This window comes from Capsicum annuum, chromosome 7, assembly GCF_002878395.1.
Source record: "Capsicum annuum cultivar UCD-10X-F1 chromosome 7, UCD10Xv1.1, whole genome shotgun sequence".
Classification (NCBI taxonomy): domain Eukaryota; kingdom Viridiplantae; phylum Streptophyta; class Magnoliopsida; order Solanales; family Solanaceae; genus Capsicum; species Capsicum annuum.
The window spans coordinates 202912267-202927794 of record NC_061117.1 but is presented as its reverse complement, the minus strand read 5'-3'; the positions used below and the strand labels follow the sequence as shown (position 1 = coordinate 202927794).

Here is a 15528-nt window from a genome sequence, read left to right as displayed (position 1 = left end):
TAAAGAAAAATATATAGTAAAATTTTATTATTGTGAAAGATAAATATAATGCACTATCCAATAATGTTTAATAATCATATTTTGCAAATGCAAATATAGCATCCCGTATTTAATTAATATACTATTTCGGTGAATTATCGATAATTACTATTGGATATGATAAAATTATATTAATTTTCATAGTAATAACATAATCAACCGTTCTTAATTAATTATTATGAGTCATCTAGGTATTAAAAAAATAAATAATATTTAATGAAAAATAAAATAGACATAAAATGCGAAATTAACTCTTAATATTTTAAATTAAATTTTCATCTTTCAAACGATGATTTTACTCTATCACTTCTTATTATAAGTCATTTATGTATTAGAAAAATAAGAATAACAAAATGATATATCAACATAAAATATTTGATTGACTATCAAAATTATATTAGTGTCATATAAATTGGGACAGGACAGAAAAAGATATTAAACAACATATATTATTTGAAACTGAAATAAAAAGTACTGTAAATAACAATAATTAACAAAAAAAAATTTAAAATTGACTGATTTCTGCTGCTTCAATCGTGATTTTTATGTATCACCCGCAATTAATTATTATAAGTCACTTATGTATTGAAAAATTAATAATATTGAATCCACGATTTTAATATATATATATATATATATATATATGAATAAAAATTTTCATGATATTTTTTTAAAAAAATAAAAATTACTACATATACTCAAAGGGCAAAAGAGTAAAAACGCACAAGAGATAAATGTAAAGAAATCAAGAAGCACTAAATGGATTATCAACATTTGTAACATTCCATACATTTTTAAATGTTTCCAAATTTTTCTTTAATCAACACATACACATAATAAAAATAATAAATAATAATAATTACATTTTACTATATCACCCCTAATTAATTATTATGGTTATTTAAGCATTGTGCCACATAAGTTGAAATAGAAAAAATATTATAAATCACAATGATCAAAAATATAAATTATTTTAAAAAATATAATTGGCTATCGTCGACACAAAACTCTGGACAAGGAGAGTAGCATATATTATTCAAAAATTATATAAAAAGTATTATAAATTACAATAGTTAACAACTTAAAATATCCAAAAATAATTTAATATGTTATATATTTCAAAAAAATTACATGAAAAATATTAGAAATCACAATAATTAACAATTTAAAAAATTTAAAAGATATAAAATATTTGATCTATTTTAAAATTATATTAGTGTCACTAAAATTGGAATAGAAGAAAAGTATTATAAATAACAATAATTAAAAACTTAAATTATTTTTAAAATGTAATTGACTATCTACGCCATAAAAATTTGGACAAGAAAAGTAACGTATATTAATTTAAAAATTACATAAAAAAATATTATAAATTACAATAGTTAACAACTTAAATTATCTAAATACATATTAAAATAATATACGTTGAACTCATACTAGATTCCGGATGAATCCTATTAAACATATGCAATTTTTTTATTAAAAAATTTTATTTAAATATATTAATATTGAAAAGATAAATAAATATCTTAATATTGGGTCGTGTCAATTACGAATATAAATATTGCTAATACACGCTAGAAGATTGTTCTTGTATTAGCTAGCTACCAAATAGAGTAAACTCTGTGGTCAGTTTCCTACCACTTAGTGCGCTGATCAAAGAACGAAGAATTAGTCACACGATTTCCCACCGTGAAAACTTCTAGTTGTAAAATACTTGGGAAACCAAAAAAAATAAAAAAATACCATAAAGTTCTTTCTCATTTAGTGCAAAGCGGGGCTGGAATCTAATTTATTGACAACACAACACACACAAAAAATATGCCAAGTGGCAAATTATTTCTGCTGATTTGGCTGAAAAAGCTCGATATCTCCTCTTCTTTAGTGTTGTAGAAGTGTAAGTGACAACATGTGTGCTTATAGTCAATTTCTTATAACTTGAGAGTAGTTTGGTTATTCAAAAGATGCTTTTCTACTTCCACTTGGTTCAACCTGCTCCTCCGCATTATACGTGGCTTCCATGCACACTTCCACATTAAAATCCAATTCATCTGTCAAAGCTCAAAAATTTTCTTCATCTTTAAACTTTTTCACATTGTTGTTGTAATGCTAAGGTACTTATTTGTTATTGTTCTCTCTTCATCTTCAATTTTCTCTTCATTTTGAGTAGTTTATTCCGTGTTTTTTATTTGGTTGAGTGAATTTGTAAAGTGTAGATCTTAATGTTTTTTCTTTCAATTTTCTATCCTTCTTCAATTTTTATTTTTTTTCAGTTTGTAGATTTGGTTGAATGAATTTATAAAGTTTGGATCGTTATGAAGAATAAGAATATATGGGTGAAAAGTGGTGCAGTAAGCAAAGGGCAAAATCTAAAAAGAATTGAAATTAGGGCAAAAATTGAGATAAAAGCTTGTCAAAATTTTCAATTCCCAAATGTAAAAGACGACAAATTAAAAACTCAAAGACCAAGACCAATGCTGAGGAGGATAAATATGAAGGTATCGACATGCTTTTCATTAGAAGAGGATTAGTTCTTTTGGAATATTATTATGTTAGTGACAGAGGGAGCAATTAGTGTTGATAAATATAACGAAGTATCTCCTGTACTCAAAGTTAACATCTTAATTAGAAGCCACAGTATCGACATAGCCTAGGATATTTTGAAAGTCATTTGTTAGGTGCAACACTTCTGAGTATATGAGTTGCTGATTTTTCAACTTGAATGCAATATTTTGATTATTTTTCTTTTCTGTTTTGGCAATCTTCCCAGTTGTTATACTAGAAGCAGAAGAAGAATTAGTAGCCGGGCATCTAACCAGATTTTCAGGTAGCAAATTTGATTTAATTCACCTTGGTTCAATATCTGAAACTACTAATTTCTTCATTATCTGTAACAATTTCTTACTTAGGAGGTTAAAATATTTTTATATTTTCTACACATTTATGGTTATGATTGAATTTAATTCTGTGTGAACTTGCCTTTCCTAAATCCATTTTATGGAATTACACTTGATAAGTTATTGTTGTTATAATTATGTAAATATTCTTAGACCGTCAGAAATGAAACCACTTTGATGAAGTAAACATTGATTTCGCAATACATTTAATAGCTACATAAGCCTACAATACTTCTGTTGGGTAATTGTCTTTGCGGCCAGGTCTAGAAATATATAAAGAGAAAGTACCCTATACATGGTAAATATTATAAATTTATATGTGAACATTGGATGCTATTTGGCAAACTTTAAAAGATCAACTAAACTTGTTATGATACTTCATAAGCTATTGTTCATCATTTACTCATTCAAGTTTGGGACAAATCTGCTCTTTTTCTTCTTTTGAGTATGTGTATATGATGCCATTATCAAGATTTATCTGCTGGTAATTTTGGTCCTGCAAACATACTTTTACTTTTCTTGGTCTTGTGAATTGTAATATATGGTGAAGAAAGTATCATATTGCTGAAAGCAAGTCCATATAATAAAGGCCTCCATAATTTGCGAAGGATGTATGTTGAGCTTTTAATGGTGTTAATGGTAGGTGCATCTATGCACACCAAGAATCAAATTTGACTCTTTCAATATTTCTTATTCATGCTTCATCATCTCTCTCATGTGGATAACGCTCCGAGGTAATTTTTCCTTTTTTTCCCTTCTTTCTTTTACTAGAAACTAGAAATCAGTTGATTTGCATCTTTTGTTTGTTATTGGCTTCAATATCAGATAAATAATAGCTCGGAAGTTTGTACTTTGTTCTTCTCTGTTTTATAATTTTAAGTTGTAGTCTTTGATTGGAGAATTTTGTGATTTTTGACCTTCTAGCTTTTAGGAATTTTATGATGGTTTTAATATTTGATAATTTACTTTTGTATTTGTGATCTTCTCATATCAGCTTGATTTCTCAAGCATTAGAAGCAATATTTATGAGGTAAAGCCGGATGTTGAGTTTCATAACTAAAGATTCAAAGAGCTTAAATGTCATTGCTATTCGGAGTAAACAATAGCAAGGAGAGGGGTTTTAAAATCGAAGCGGAGTGACTCCCTCCAGCAACAACAATCATAATATATGTACGCATTATCCCCTTAGACTTAACTCGGGATACTTGGGGCTTTTTTTCATCCAAGAATACTCCGGACATATTTTACAGGTACTGTTTACAATTATTTATGCATATGTTTTGCTTCTTCAGCTTTAGCACTATTCTTCAGCTTTAGCACCATTCCCTCTTGAATTGACGGTAATATGTAAAGAATTTCAGCTCCTAGATTGGACCATTTAATATGTAATTTATGTGTATTGATTTTCGGAAAGAACTTCTTTACCTCCTCGAGGTAGGGATAAGGTCTGCTTACACTCTTACCTTTCCTAGACTCTACTTTTGGGACTACCTTGGGTTTGTTGTTGTATTTATGTTTATTAATTAATTAATGCATATATTCTTAGACCTTAAACCAACATATGATGTATTTGGGAGAGGTTGCTTCCATAGAGATAAGCAGATTTTAGTTGAAGAGGTATTGACTTTGCCACGTTCACATGGATATGGTGGAAACTATTGCGGAGAAATATATCTAGCAGAGTAGCTATGTAATCCAAGAAATCTGTATCAATTATGCTCTGTCTCTATATTTGTTTCACATGCAATACAGTGTTGTATTCTTTTTGAGTTAATGATGAAAAAATACACGCAAAGGCACAACTCAGCATTTTAGTACCAAACGAAGTAATAGCTTAGGTAGGTAAAGGGAGTGGTTCGATTATGTCCTTTTATTTCTAACCTAACTTAGAGGAACTATTATGTCCTTTTATTTCTTCCACCTTGAAAATTCACTCCTCTTTGCAATAAGAATCATCATTTTGGAAGTTGTCTCGCCGCCAACTCCGATGATTATTATTAATTTCGACTTCTTTGGCATAGTGATTATTATACGCTCTTTGACCTTTTGTACAGTATGCACCTTAATTGCTTTCCGTTAATGTAGCTCGGAGCTTACTCATTCAGTTATCTGTTCAGAATTCCTTTATGTGTATTTAATATTTGATGCACTCAACCGTATGTAATTTGGGAAGTCAATGTAGCTTAAAATCACGTGTGAGGAGTAGGTTTTTTGCAGGCAAACTGTGAGGTATACATATTTAGTTATAACAAATGCCATTATGTATTTATAGTTAATTTATAGCAGATTGTTGTCCCAAAACAAAATTTTCTATTCTAACAACTTTTACCAAATATCTCAACAGCTGTTTTGTCAAACACTGTAACAACACCTGCCGAGAGCAAGATGACCACCAAAACCATGGTGATTGGCTGCATCAGTCTCTCCTTTTGCCAAATGTCACCTATGTGTACTATATACATGTACACATGAATCATGCAATTATGAATGTGTAGAATGGACCATCTCACACCCATACAACGTCCCATGTAATGATGTAAACAAAATATGTTTTAGCTATGCTCTGCCTTCTTCCCCTGGTTTCGTATTACTCATTGCCAAGGTTAAAAACTACAAGCATATACTTCTTTTCACCAACCCCTAATTAATCACAACTCCTAAAACTATATTCAAATGCAATTTCACACTGATATATATTGATAACTATTGGGCCGGTGGGCACACGGGCAACCGACATCTAGTTTTCTATAAAACTTTCTGTGCTAAAGAGGCGATATGTTCTTGTGCTAAAAGAAGGCTTGATATCTAATTTAACAGCATAAAATTGATCCCAAAAAAGGTATACAAAAATTGGTAAGCTATTCGTTTTCTTTCCTTTTAGGTGATTGTTAAATCTATGGCTGGAATCACTCATGTTAAATTTAGTAGGGAGTATTCAGGTTTGGCAAATCTAGGCATTTGCTTCCATTTATTCAACCTGTGTTTGATCTTTCTTTTGTAAATGCAAATTACTATTTTTGGTTTCTTTCATTTCAGGGTATGGAAGGCCCAAGTATTCTGATTTTAGATACTTCAATTTTGTCTTGCTCCCTTTTGTGCTAAAAAATTTGTTTAGATCTATTGTAAGCTCTTTGCTATATATGGGATTTTGGTTTCTGTTAATGTGCTTTCAAATGTGGGCTCTTTTAAGGCAATAACTTATCAGAATGTGTAAATTTATGCAGATATGTGCTGTTTCTGATGTACAAGCAAAGAAAACTGTAATAATATTGATCAAAGAAAATTGGTATATATTTTATGCACTTATCACATCTGTGTGCAGGTTAACTTTTGGTACGGACCCTTCAGTATAGCAAATCTGGATTTCTACTTAGTTTTTAAATCTCGGTGTGAAAATGCAGTTATGTAACTTTGTAATGTGAGCTGTATTGCCACTTAATGGTCCATGTGTTCTGTTGATATTTTTTAGGTTTAGTTATTAGAGACTTGATAAGTGTTTTTCTTTTTGGTGTATGATCTGTTTGTTTGTCTTAGGTCTATGCCTTGCATGTGCATGCACATACATCTCTTTTCCGTTGAATATTTTTTAAGTGGCATCCTTTTAACATTTTGTGCAAGAGATAGTTGAGCTTGACACCCAAGGATTTGTCCTAGTGGTCAATGAAGTGGATTGAGAACCATGAGGTCTTAAGTTTAAATCCCAGCAGAGAAAAAAACGCTAGGTGATTTCTCCCTATCTGTTAGACAACAATTACCTGTTGTTGTTAGGAGGTGATAGATATCCCGTGGAATTAGTCGAGGCTCGCACAAGCTAGACCGGACACAGTTATTCCAAAAAAAAAGTAGTTGAGTTTGGACTTGTTTGTTATATCAAATATGTACTCTTAGAAAATAATTGAATGAGATTACATGGTCCTGTTACAGAAATTTTTTAATCCAAACTTCAAAAGTTAATTACATTAAAAATTTTCCAAAGATGTTTGATCTAATGTTTTATCATCATTAACTGTTATCTCAATGGATATTTCTTACACTAAAATTGATGCACTCTAGGATTCCTCTATCTGATTAACTAGATTGATGAAATGTCTTGTTCCCTTGCTCTTGGTTTGTAGGAATAACGTATGCCAGTTCCTTTCTATTGATCAATCCGCAGCAAGGAACAACCTGTTCTTTCCGAATATCTTTATTTAAGGGCTAAGGCTAAAGATTTCCTTCATCCCGTCGTTTTCAATTTGTCGCACCTAAAATGTGTTAGAATGTTATACAGAAATAAATATGTCTTCTAGACAAAGAAGCTGTGACTTTGACGAAGACTGCATCAGTGGATGACCAGATGCCATCCTCATCCCTACTATGAAATATGTGTGAATGTCTCTCTCTACTATATCCAAATAGGATGATTTCTAAACTCCTTTTCTTTCCCAAAAGACAAAAAAAAATAGTATTCAAGGTGGAAACGTCATTTTCTGAACTTGTATTTTTTTATATGTACTGTTTGACAGCATCTACAGATGTGTTCTCATCTTGTGTTACCCTAGCAATTTGCAACTTTTAGTCCCTATTAGTGTCCGTTATAGTGGGGTTGGTACAACTCTTAACGGGATCACTTGTGCTTATTTTAGAACACACTCTCGTGGATTCATATTGGAATATGGTAGATACTCATGCCGACTGCTTGACTCATCACCTCAAAATGGTGGTGGTAGCTGGGCGTGTAATGAAGAAACAGGTTATTCAATTTCCTGAATATTTACTCGGGCATGCCATGGTGTTAGAAATGAAGGTGGAGACGGAAAAGCAGACACTGACCAGTGGCCCAATTTATTTATTTTCTAATGCTCCTGAATATGAAGAGAGGTTAATGAACGCCCCATTAGCCTCTGCCTCTGTTGCAGTGTGATTCTACCGAGTGAACCCTTCGGACGTATTTGCCTAGATTCTTTTAGGTCGAAAAGTTTGTTTCAAGGAACTCTTTTGCAATAAACAGCTAGGAACTCTTTCGCAATAAATAGCTAGTTGTTATAGGTATAAATAAAGTTAAACTCATGATAATAATGTGCACAATGAATTTTGCTGTGGAAAAAGTTTCCCGTAGTAACTGTTGAAGGGCTTTGTTGTTCGATGTTTGAAAGTTTCTTCTTTAAATTTTTTTTTCTTTTGGGTGAAATTACATTTTTAGATTGATGGGCTTTCGATCATATCTAATGATAGGAGAGTTGGGCAGGGGACATGAATCTTTGTTCCAAACCATCTAATCCCAAGTACCAATGTCTTGAAATTCTAATTGAGCATAACCAATCTTCTTTGGCCATAGCAAAACCACAGTTTTAACCGGATAGAATATAATTCATCGTTTGATCCATTAACTTTACTTCATTAAGAGATAATATTGTTAGAGATTTCAGTTCACTCTTTTTTATAAAATTTTCAATATGTCAAACAGAGTTCAACCAAATTAGGACGGCTGAGAACACAATTAGGCAGATCATAAAGAGCACGTGCCTCAAATGTACCATGTTGTGGGAAATACAAGTCAAGGACCTTCAAATTCTTATTTAATGCGAACCGGATCCAGGTACCCATTTCATTAGCCATCCTTTTCTCACTCCTCGGGATATCGTACTGCGATATGTCTATTCTGTTGGATGCCCTTTGCTAAAATGAGTGAGATAAGCTAAAGTAAAACTTAAGGCAGAACTTGTGTATAGTTAGGCTCATACTAAGAAGAAGCACACGGCGAACAAAGTTCAAGAACCTTTCGTCATAGGCAGGACAACTAGCTCGACCGCAATAAGCACAATAGTGCCCTCGAAACATGCATTGATCACAATTGAGTGTGTAGATGAACGACCAGAGTTTATGAAATCTTCCAAAAAAGATTGTCTTTGTAGCATCCTTTGATGGCAATAAGAAGAGAATATGGAGATTGCATCTGGTAGTCCACTGATGTGGTCTTCATTAAGGTCACAACTCCTTTTCCTTGAAAACAAATTAATTTTTGTATAACATCATAACATATATTAGGTGTGACAAATTGAAAACTATGAGATAAAGGAAACCGTTAGCCTGAAATTGGGATATTTGTAAAGAATAGTTTTTTCAAGATCGAGGATTAATCTATAGAAAGGGACAGATGTATGTTATTCCTACATACCAAAAGAAAAGGAATAAGAACTTTCTTCCCTCAAGCTAATCAACATATCAAATTTCCATTTAGAGATAAAGTTCATGATGATAAAACATAGATCAAACATATTGGGAATTTTTTTGAAGTAATTAAATATGAAGTTTGAATTAATAAACTTTAAAGACAAGAAAATATATTCTTAGATTTAATAACTTTCTAAGTACCCACCGATAAAAAAACAAGTGTAAACTCCATTATCTCTAACAAAAAAGATCAAAAGGATATAACAATAACAACTACGTGTTAGTTCCAAACAAGTTGAGGTAAGCCATATGAATGCTACAACAACGGCATACCCAGTGTGATCTCGTAATTGGAGTTTGGGTTTGGGTGGGTAGGGTGTACCTAGACCTTACCCCTACCTTTGTTGGATAAAGAGGTTGTTTTCTATAGACCCTCAGCTCTAACAAAATCATTTTTCATAACATGTTTGAACAAAATAAAAGATAGCTAGAGTATAAGTGACAACAACAGTAATATAAATGAAGAATATAGTGCCAGCATAATAATACTAGTAAGGAAGCAGATAGTTGCTCTAGCCTAGAATACCGCACTGGGAAGAGAGAAGTCACTCGACTACCTACTAACTTTTACATTAATCCTCGACCTCAATGTTCTCCTATCTAGGATCTTAGCTTGTCCTTGGTAAGCAGAAGATGTGCCATGTATTGCTTTTCACATGCCAAAATCACCTTAGTCTCGATTCACACATATTGTCCACCATGGAAGCAACCCCCAATTTGCCCCATATATTTTCATTCTTGATCTTGTATTTCTTAATATGCCCATAGGTCCATCTAAGCATCTTCATTTCTGCTACCTTCATCTTTGAACTTGAGAGTTCTTGACTGGCCAATACTCAACCATGTAAAACATAGTCGGTAAAACCATTCCTTTATTGAACTTACCTTAAAGTTTCGGTGACACGTCATATCACATAGGACACCTGATACGATCCTCCATTTTATCCATCCACGTTCTAATATAAAATGTGACATCCTCGTCGATCTCCCCATTTCCTTATATTATAGACCCAAAATACTTAAAAGCAATATGAATCCTAATTCCTCCTTTTAAGCTTATATCATATTATCATCATAGTTAATAAAATAAATGTGAAAATACACTGTATGTCTGTATATATATATGTGTATATATATGTGTGTGTGTAGTGTACATATAATCCATTATATAATCAAATAGAATAGAAAGAAATGTATTATTACTTACAATTATAGGCCAGCTTTACAAACAATCCTTCCTCTTGAAACCTTAACAAGTCTCTAATGTCAACATAACTCATGGACGCATGGACTCATGGACCGCTAAGTAGCGATGTAGCTCATAATATAAAGTTACGCAACTACATTTTCATTCTGAGATCCAAAAATTTGAAAACAATATATAAATTAGATTTGTTATTCTGAATGGCCCAGACAAGATCAACCTGCACACAAATGCGATAAGTGCATAAAATGTGTGCTAATTTGTGAAGAGTTTTCGCTCTTAGATCAGTAACGGCACACACTTGCACAGATTTAGACATACCGATAAGTTGTTGCCTAGAAAAAGACAACATTCAAAATAGTATCTAAGCACAAACCAAAAACTCATATATAGCATGGAGCACAAACCCGTTGTTAGCCTTGTTGGGAAAGTTACCTGGTTCCAGCTACTGGTAGGAGGTGATAGGTATCCTATGGAATTGGTTGAGGTGCATGCAAGCTTATCTGAAAACCATGGTTATTCTGAAAAAATAGTAGTTGAGTTTGCACTAGTTTGTTTTATCAGTAGGTACACTTAGAAAATTATTGAATATAAGATTATATGTTCCCAACTTGGAAATCTTTTAATTGAAACTTCAAAATTTAGTTACATTAAAAAATTTCCCAAGATCTAATGTTTTATCATCATTAACTGCTATCTCAATGGATATTTCATATGTTGAGATTGATGCACTCTAGGATTCCTATATCTAATTAACTAGAGTGATGCAATCTCTTGTTCCCTTCCTCTTGCTTTGTAGGAATAACATATGTTAGTTCTCTCTATAGATCAATCCGCAACCAGGAACAACATGTTCTTTCTGAATAATTTTATTTAAGGGCTAAGGCTAAAGATTTCCTTCATCCCATAGTTTTCAGTTTGTCGCACCTAAATGTGTTATGATGTGCTATAAAAATGAATATGTCTGCAAGACAAAGAAGATGTGACTTTAACGAACACCACATCAGTGGACTACCAGATATCCTCATCCATATTCTCTCTTTGACCCCATCAAAGGCTACTGTCAACACAATGTTAATTGGAAAATTTAATCACCTCTGGTCATTCATCCGCACACTCACTTTTGATTAATGCATGCTTCTAGAACACGACTGTTACTATTATAGTCGAACTATTCGTCGTGACTTTGACGAAAGGGTCTTGTACTTCATTCATCATCTGCTTCTTCTTAAGCCTAAGTATTCATAAGTTCTGCCTTCAGTTTCATTTTAGCTTTATCTCAACTCATTTCGGCAAAGAGTATCCGACATAATAGACATGCGGTAGTATGATTTTCTGAAGAGTGAGACAAAGATTGGCTAATGAAATCATGATACCTGGATCCAATTAGCATTAAATAATAATTTGAAGGTCCTTGACTTGTCTTTCTCTGTTTATGATACATTTGAGCCAAGGCTTATTATGGTCTGCCTAATTGTGTTCTAAGCAGTCCTCATTTGATTGAACTGCATTGGCATTCTGTAAGATGAATACAAAAAAGAAGAGTGACTTTAAGTCTCTAATAACATTTTCTCTTGATAATATAATGCTAATGGATCAGTCGATTGATGATTGATTATATTCCATCTGGTTGCCCTATGCTTGAGGAATTGACGTTGTGGTTTTGTTATGTCCATAGAAGAGTGGTTCTGCTCAATTCAAATTTAAAGAAATTTGTACTTGGCATTAGATGTTTTCGGAGCAAGGGTTCATGTCACCTGTCCATCTCTCCTATCATTATATTTATCTGGAACAGTGGAGGTCTTGGATATTACAAATATAACATCTATCGTTGAAATCTGTCATCTGTATGGAAGAATTTGACTTCAGAGAGTTCAAGGATTACCAGGATATGAGAATATTACTGCAAACAAGTAGTGGAGCCAAAAGTTTCAAGCTACGTTCCTAGTTTGCTCTGGTACGCACTTCTTCTCTTTGTTCACAACTTCTCCAGGTATAGTTATGATTTCTACTCTATTGAGAGTAATAACTTTTTTGGTGGATATACTTGCTATAAACAGTTCTATTCACGAGATGGAATATCAGTACATTTATGTACTAGAGGGGTTATGGTGCTGGATAGTCTTTAATGTCTCAGATTTTGGCATCTGTCAATACTTCATGTGCATTGTGCAATTAGTTTTTAATGCTTTTGTTACTTACCTAATTACCTTGTGGTCGTCAGGACAAGTCCTTGTTGATTAAGTCATGATTTTGTTTACTGCTTCTGTACTTCTCTTAAGAAAACTTATTTTAATTCATCGAGAAAAAGAAAGATTTATTTCAATTCATCAGAATACAAACACACCCTTCTCATGTTGTCTTTGTAAAACTTGAAATGGTAGATTAGTCAATATGATATGTCCTACAGCATAGTTGACAGTTTTGCATGCAGAAGGTTATATCAAGGCTAGATAGTAAAAACTCAAAAGTATAGTGAAGCTGTCATGCGACTCTAGGCCAGTGTTCAGTAATGCTCTCGCATTGTCACATAATGCGATAAAGCGAAGCGATGCGGGCCCCTCTCGCTGCGTGGGGCTGGTGCGAGCGCATCATGTTGATTTTATTTTTAGGGTCGATTTTAAATTTAAAAAAGAGTAACTTTGTGTTGATTTTATATTTAGGGTCAATTTTAAATTTAAAAAAATAGTCTACTGCAGTGACTATCACTGCTGCAATTTTCTAAGGTTAACTTTGAAGTCCACTTTTGCGACTTCTTCTTCTTCACTGTGCGACTACCACTGCTGCGCCTTCTTCTTCTTCACTGCTTCACTTCAATGACGTGCTCGCATCGCTTCACGCTTCGCGTAATGTGTGATGCGGAGCCTTATAGCTTTTTTCCGCATCACGCTTCCCTGAACACTGCTCTAGGCTACTTCTTCTATGCAATTTAGATGGATGATTTTCATGGTTTGGTTTAGCTAGTCTTTGCATCAAATTTGGTCGATGCAGCATTCTTTGCTGTTGTAAGATCTCCTTGACAACATATGGAAGAGGCTCCCTTGTTTTCTTGATCATTTAGTAACATGTTCATAGTGCATAGGATCATTTCCCTTAGACATAATCCTTTCCGCCAACATCGGATTACTAATGTTCTGAAACGTGTTTTAGCTTAATTTGAACTTACAATATTCTTTTCATGGTCTAGATATGCATTGTTCAACTAAATAGATAGGAAATATTTGTTTAGGTTCTTTAACTTTTATGTTTACTTTTTGTCTGCCTAGGTATTTCCTTCGTGCCAGTTGACAATCTACCATCTCCGACCTTCAGCTGCGAATCCCTTCATCTTTAATTGGATTTTGTGAAATGGCACCTTGCACGAATGCTAAACTTGCTGAAGCACTGTCCTTGCTTAGAGAATCTTATCGTCAAACTTACTTCTTACAATGAATCTACATCCCAAGTATGACAGTTTAATTGTTTTGCTGCTCTTGTTGTTAACTGTGTTCTTTGCAAAGTATTTGGAACCTAAAGATTGGGCAACATTTTGGTGTCAGACGCTGGTAGGACACTACACTAACCAGAGTAGGTATAACTGGGATGTGTTGAACTCTTAACTCTGGCATTTTCCTTTTCTAAAATACATTTTTTTCAAATTTCATATACAACGTCCCTTCTATGAAATGTGTGTATGAGTGTGTCTCTCTACTATATGCAAATAGGATAATTTTTCCTAATCTCCCTCTCCTTTTTACTCGTTATTTGGTAATCCTGAAAAATAATCAAGTAGAAACATAGGATATCATGTTTTCTGTTTCTCTTTTTCTTTCCCAAAAGACAAAAAACAGTATTCAAGGTGGAAACTTAATATTCTGAACTTGTATGTTTTTATTTGTATTGTTTGACAGTAACTATAGATGTGTTCTCATCTTGTGTTACCCTAGCAATTTGTAATCTTTAGTTCCTAATGTGTCAGTTATACTCGGGTTAGTACAACTCTTAACGGGATCGCTTGTGCTTATTTAAGAACACACTCTCGTGGATTCACCCATATGATTTGATGCGGATGAATATTGGAATATGGTAGATACTCCTGTCCACTGCTTAACTCATCACCTCAAAGCGGTGGTGGTAGCTGCTCAACTCAGTTTCTGGAATATTGGCTCGGGCATGCCATGGTGTTATAGGAAATGAAGATGGAGGCTCAAAGGCAGAAATTGATCAATGCCCAATTTATTTCTTCTCTAATGCTCCTGAATATGAAGAGAGGCTAATGAATGCACCATTTGCCTCTACCTCTGCTGCAGTTTGCTTCTGCTGAGGTGAACCCTTCAGATGTATTTGCCTAGATTCATTTAGTTTGAACAGTTTGTTTCCAGGAACTCTTTTGCAATAAACAGTTAGGTATAAATAAGTTGAACTCATGATAATTATGTGCACAATGGATTGTGCTGTGGAAACAGTTTCCTGCATTCTGTAATAACTGTTGAAGGGCTTTCTTGTTGGATGTTATAAAGTTTTAACCTTTTGTTTGTTTGTGAAATTACATTTACATGAGGTCCTAGAAGAGGAGATATCGAGATTGATGGGCTCTCTATCATATCTAATGATAGGATAGTTGGGCAGGGGACATAAATCGTTGTTCCAAACGATATAGTGCCAAGTACTTATGTCTTTAAATTCGAATTGAACAGAACCACTCTTCTTTGGTCATAGCAAAACCACAGCTTCAATTGCTCAAGCATTGGTCCAGATAGAATATAATTCAACATTGATTCTTTAACATAACTTCATTAAGAGATAATGTTGTTAGAGACTTCAGCTCACTCTTCTTTTTTGTATTTAACTTACAAAATGTCAACTGGAGTTCAACTAAATTAGGACGGCTTAGAACACAATTAGGCAGATCATAATAAGCATATGGCTGAAATGTATCATGTCTAGAGAAAGACAAGTCAAGGACCTTCGAATTCTTATTTAATTCGAACCGGATCCAAGTACAAATTTCAGTAGCCATCCTTTTCTCACTCCTCCAGAAATCATACTACGATATGTCTATTCAGTGGGATGCTCTTTGCCGAAATGAGTGAGATAAGCTAAAGTGAAACTTAAGGCAGAACTTATGAATAGTTAGGCTCTTATTAAGTAGAAGCACATGGAAAACAAAGTTCAAGAACTTGTTTTCATAATCAA

The 15528-nt window shown here is 33.3% G+C and overlaps 1 pseudogene; it reads left to right on the top strand.

The window, feature by feature from the left end:
* Positions 1-1967: 1967 nt before the first annotated feature.
* Positions 1968-14656, top strand: LOC107855002 (annotated as a pseudogene).
* Positions 14657-15528: the final 872 nt, after the last annotated feature.